The following is a 6,000-nucleotide window of genomic DNA, read 5'->3' as shown; positions in this document are numbered from 1 at the left end:
AGTTGGTGATGCCATCCAATCATCTCATCCTCTGTCACCCTCTTCTCCTCCTGCCCTCGATCTTTCCCAGCATCAGGGTCTTTTACAATGAATCAGCTCTTTGCATCAGGTGGCCAAAGTATTGGAGCTTCCGCTTCAGCATCAGTCCTTCCAATGAATATTCAGGACTCATTTCCCTCAGGATGGACTGGTTTGATCTCCTCGCTGTCCAAGGGAATCTCAAGAGTCTTCTCCAACACCACAATTCAAAAGCATCAATTCTTTGGCGCTCAGCCTTCTTTATGATCTGTACACGACTACTGGAAAAACCGTAGCTAGGCAAAAAAGAGAAATGAATCTCAAACTAGTGTCACAGAATCCATGACAAGCATACAAAATAGGTAACAATTTTAGAACTATTTATGCCACTACTAGAGGAGAAGGAAATGGCAACCCACTCCAGTATTCTTGCCTGGAGAGTCCCATGGACAGAGGAGCCTGGTGGGCTGCTGTCCATGGGGTCACACAGAGTTGGACACGACTGAAGTGACTTAGCAGCAGCAGCAGCATGCCACTACTGGCTAGGATTACATTTGACTGCATATGACAGACATACTTAATCTTATTAACAAAAACAACAGAAGTGCAGGTTAGGACTAGTACAGCAGTTCCAGGAAGCTGTGAGAACCCCAGGCCCCTTCTGCTTGTTTGCTCCACTCTCCTTGATATTCCACTTCGGTCCAGGCTGTCCCAGCCCTCACTGTGTCCACATTCTGGCAGTGAGCATCCTTTCCCTTTCTGGACACTTCCCAGAAGTCTCACATCAAACATCCCTTATATCTCTCAGGTGTCACTTATTTCCAAGACCCATTTAACTGGGTGGGCAGTAAGAAATGTGGTCTTTTACTGCAGGGAGCATTGTGCCCAGTTGACTATCAGAAAATCTTTTAATGTTTCTAAAAGAAAGGAAGAAGGTGTATAGGAGCAAACTTGCAAACTCTTCCACAGACCACATTTAAATTTGTTTCTTCTATGGTTCTCAAGCTTTTATCTTCTTAAAATCTCTGAACAAAAAATATGATGATTTTTCTATGAAAATACAAAACACCCAGTACTCACTGATTCATCAGTCATTTAATAAACATAACTACTTTCTCAAGAAACTCAAGGGGAAAAACATCCCTAATTATTAGTTCAGTTCAGTTCAGTCGCTCAGTCGTGTCCGACTCTTTGCAACCCCATGAATCTCAGCACACCAGGCCTCCCTGTCCATCACCAACTTCCGGAGTTCACCCAGACTCACGTCCATCGAGTCAGTGATGCCATCTAGTCATCTCATCCTCAGTCGTCCCCTTCTCCTCCTGCCCCCAATCCCTCCCAGCATCAGAGTCTTTTCCAATGAGTCAACTTTTCGCATGAGGTGGCCAAAGTACTGGAGTTTCAGCTTTAGCGTCATTCCTTCCAAAGAAATCCCAGGGCTGATCTCCTTCAGAATGGACTGGTTGGATCCCCTTGCAGTCCAAGGGACTCTCAAGAGTCTTCTCCAATGCCACAGTTCAAAAGCATCAGTTCTTCAATGCTCAGCCTTCTTCACAGTCCAACTCTCACATCCATACATGACCACAGGAAAAACCATAGCCTTGACTAGATGGACCTTTGTTGGCAAAGTAATGTCTCTGCTTTTGAATATGCTATCTAGGTTGGTCATAACTTTCCTTCCAAGGAGTAAGTGTCTTTTAATTTCATGGCTGCAGTCACCATCTGTAGTGATTTTGGAGCCCAGAAAAATAAAGTCTGACACTGTTCCCACTGTTTCCCCATCTATTTCCCATGAAGTGATGGGACCGGATGCCATGATCTTAGTTTTCTGAATGTTGAGCTTTAAGCCAACTTTTTCACTCTCCACTTTCACTTTCATCAAGAGGCTTTTTAGTTCCTCTTCACTTTCTACCATAAGGGTGGTGTCATCTGCATATCTGAGGTTATTGATATTTCTCCCGGCAATCTTCATTCAAGCAGTGCTTCTTCCAGTCTAGCGTTTCTCATGATGTACTCTGCATATAAGTTAAATAAGTAGGGTGACAATATACAGCCTTGATGTACTCCTTTTCCTATTTGGAACCAGTCTGTTGTTCCATGTCCAGTTCTAACTGTTGCTTCCTGACTTGTATACAGGTTTCTCAAGAGGCAGGTCAGGTGGTCTGGTATTCCCATCTCTTTCAGAATTTCCCACAGTTTATTGTGATCCCCGTAGAAAAAAAAAATTCTTGCTTTGCCGACAAAGGTGCATATATTCAAAGCTATGGTTTTTCCAGTAGTCGTGTGTGAATGTGAGAGTTGGACCATAAAGAAGGCTGAGCACCAAAGAATTTATGCTTTCAAATTATGGTACTAGAGGAGACTCTTGAGAGCCCCTTGGACTGCAAGTAGATCCAACCAGTTCGTCCTAAAGGAAATCAGTCCTGAATACTCATTGGAAGGAGTGATGCTGAAACTGAAGCTCCAGTACTTTGACCACATGATGTGAACAGCCAACTCTTTGGAAAAGACCCTGATGCTGAGAAAGATTGAAGGCAAAAGGAAAAGGAGACAGAGGATGAGATGGTTGGATGGCATCACTGACTCAGTGGACATGAGTTTGAGCAAACTCCAGGAGACAGTGAAGGACAGGGAAGCCTGGCATGCTGCAAGTGATATTTTAATTCTAATAGCCTCTTTTAAGCTTGGTCTTGGGTCTGAATAAAGTAAATATTTCAAAAATGACAATGTCCATTTTATTTTCAATATTTATACATAACTGGATTATCCAGTTCTTGTTTCTCTTCTCCTTGACTCTCCTATCTCACTTCGTCACTAACCAAATCTCTCTTGGGGTCCTTTACAGAGAAATGAACATAAAAAAAACTTACTCAGTTTTTCTTAAAAAATAAATACTTCCTACTATTTCTAGGTTTAAATAAAGATAATTTGTTTATCAGTGAATTTCATTTATTCAGGTGATTATTCATACATAGCAATATTACTAATCTCCAACATGCTATTCTCTTTAAAAAATCCATTTATTTATTTAGTTATTATTCCCCCATTCAACCAGTCTTTACCAATTACCTACAAAGAGTGGCTAATACATTTGTCTTTCCCACCAAAATGTGACTCTATTGTGGTCCAGCAGTGTCTTTTTTGTTTACATCTTCCCACTCTCAGCACCTGCTACATCTGGTATTTATTAAGTAGCTACTCAACAAACATCTGTTCAAGAATGAAAGAAAGAATAAACATGGTCTTTCCAGAACCCAGATCCATTGATGGGGTTCTGTTTTCCTAAAGACAATGAAGACCATCCATGATGATGTTGAGTGTTTCACTGATATTCCAGAATCCCCTGGTCCTGATAATATTTATTTGCCCTTCCAGAAAGGCCCTGAGATGTTTCAGCAAAGAACAGTAGGGTACCATACAAAATCCTGTCTTAGAACTCACTCTCCATTCTCTGACTCTCTGCAATAGACGTCGGGGCTTTTCCTGCATCTGTAGTCCCCTCAATTCTCAGTCAAGACCAACACCCACTTCTCCCTGACCTCTGACACTCAACTTACCCTAATAAAATAATCAAGTCTTCTTTGTCAGCAGCTCAGAGTTAATTGTTCTTTCTAAAGCTTGACCTTCGTACTGTTTCTAATCCCTACCCTCTCATATCTACAGCCGCTGCCTAGCAGAATATTTTGACTTATTTATGCTGCTTGCATGCATAAGCTATTGCTAGCTGCACTGCTATGATAGGAAAGTCACAAAAGGAAGGTGACCTCATCTTATACATTGCTTAGCTACATCTTTTGGCCAATGGTGATTTAGAGAAACAGTTCAACACATGTGTCCTTTCCTTTTACTGGTCACTTACCAATTTAAATGTTCTTATAGTTGTTGTTTATTCATTTTTTAGTTGACCAAGTCTGAAGTCTTCTGACTATATTAGCCTTTTTAAAAAATCAATGTTTAACAAATAAGTGAGGCATTAACTGTACAGAAGTTAGTCATGTTAAAAACACACATCTGACTGACCCAAACAACCATCTCCTGTCCCATAGAGTGGGTTTGATTTAAATTTCCTGTCAAATTGCTGAAATATTAAAATGTTTCAGGGATTCTTTAGGATTTCATGGTTAAGAAAGTGTGTCAACTACTCCTAAAAATAATTTCAAGTTGAGAGAGATTGCCCCAGTCCAAGAAAACTACAATACAGAAATTCTGCTCTTAGGTCCTGAAAAACTTTATATCAGGTCCTGGGAAAATGGCCAGAAATTCACATTGCCCTTGATTCCTTTTCCAGATGCCTAAAGGTTCAGGGGCAGGCAGGAGGAGAGGGGGAGGGAGAGGATTTTTAAGTCTTCTAATATATATGCATTATTCTATTTTCAACCCTTAATGAATCCCAAATGTTCCTTTCACTTATTCTTGGGTCCTCAGGGCTGAAATACAGTCCAGAAAGGGACAAATTCTTCTTCTAACCTCTTCACTCCATGATTACTTTTGAATTGTAAATCATGCACTTTGGAAACTGTGAATTCCCAGCTGCTTTCACCTGCCTCAAACGATTGTCAAATGATGGAAAGCTCCAAAGGATAATCAGACATGGCAGTACCTGTACCATTTTTCATTTTGCTTTGTATGTATGAGGATCTCTCATACAAAATGATTTTTGAATTCAGAAAATATTTCTGGTAAGCATCATAAACCAGTACCTTCATTTCTGCACTACTAATCTCGATGGTACCTTCCAAAATTATTTTAATGCTTAACACCAAATTAAAGTTTTTACCTTTGCTTACAAAATATAAAAATATATTAAAAATATAATTAATCAAGAGGATGGGAAGACAAGCCACAGACTGGGAGAAAATAGTTGCAACAGACTAACAAAGACTGCTTTCTAAATTATACAAACAACTCTTAAAACTCAACAATGAGAAGACAACTGGATTAAAAGTTGGTCAAAGACCTCAACAGTCACCTCATCAAAGAAGTTATACAGATGGCAAATAAGCATATGAAAAATGCTCCACATCATTTGTCATTGGTGAAATGCAAGTTCAAACAACAATGAGATAACACTACTCACCTATTAAAATGGCCAAAATCCAGAACACTGACAACATCAAATGCTGACAAGGATGTAGAGCAATAGGAACTATCATTCACTGCTGGTGAGAATGCAAAATGATACAGTCACTGTGAAAGACAGTTTTGTGGTTTCCCACCAGGACTTCCCTGGTGGCTCAGACGGTAAAGTATCTGCCTATAGAGCAGGAGACCCGGGTTCAATCCCTGGGGAGGGAAGATCTCCTGGAGAAGGAAATGGCAACCCACTCCAGTATTCTTGCCTGGAAAATCCCATGGATGGAGGAGCCTGGTAGGCTACAGTCCATGGGGTCGCAAAGAGTCAGACACGACTGAGCGACTTCACTTTCACTTTCATAACGCTAAACATACTCTGACCATATGATCCAGCAGTGGCATCCTTGGTGTTTGCTCAAAGGAGTTGAAAACTAATGTGCACACAAAAACCTGCATGTGGATGTTTATAGCAGCATTACTCATAATTGCCCAAACTTGGATGCAACCAAGATGTCCTATGGTAGGTGAATGGGTGTATCACAGTTTTGTGGTACATCCAGACAATGGCATATTACTCAGTCCTTTAAAAAAAGACAACAACAAAACAACAAATCATGGAGGAATCTTAAATGCAAATTATTAAGTGAAACAAGCCAATGTGAACAGCTGCTATTTTATGATTCCAACTATATGGCATTCTGGAAAAGAGGAAATTATGGAGTCAGTAAAATGATCAGTGGTTACCAAGGGTTAGGGGGAGAGATGAATAGGTGGACAAGAGAATTTTTAGGACAGTGAAATTACCTTGTATGACACTATAATGATGGATATATGTTATAATTTGCTTTTGTTGTTTAGTTACTAAGTCATGTCTGACTCTTTTGTGACCCATGAATTGTAGCCTGCCAG

The 6,000-nt window shown here is 40.3% G+C and overlaps 1 non-coding gene across 1 annotated transcript; it reads left to right on the top strand.

Annotated features, from left to right (window-relative positions):
* The first annotated feature begins 5,241 nt into the window (after positions 1-5,241).
* Positions 5,242-5,313, top strand: TRNAY-AUA. Its single transcript has one exon. It is a non-coding gene; the product is annotated as a tRNA-Tyr (tRNA).
* Positions 5,314-6,000: the final 687 nt, after the last annotated feature.

This window comes from Bubalus bubalis, chromosome 15 (genome assembly GCF_019923935.1).
Source record: "Bubalus bubalis isolate 160015118507 breed Murrah chromosome 15, NDDB_SH_1, whole genome shotgun sequence".
NCBI lineage: Eukaryota > Metazoa > Chordata > Mammalia > Artiodactyla > Bovidae > Bubalus > Bubalus bubalis.
This window is presented reverse-complemented; position numbering and strand designations above follow the sequence as displayed.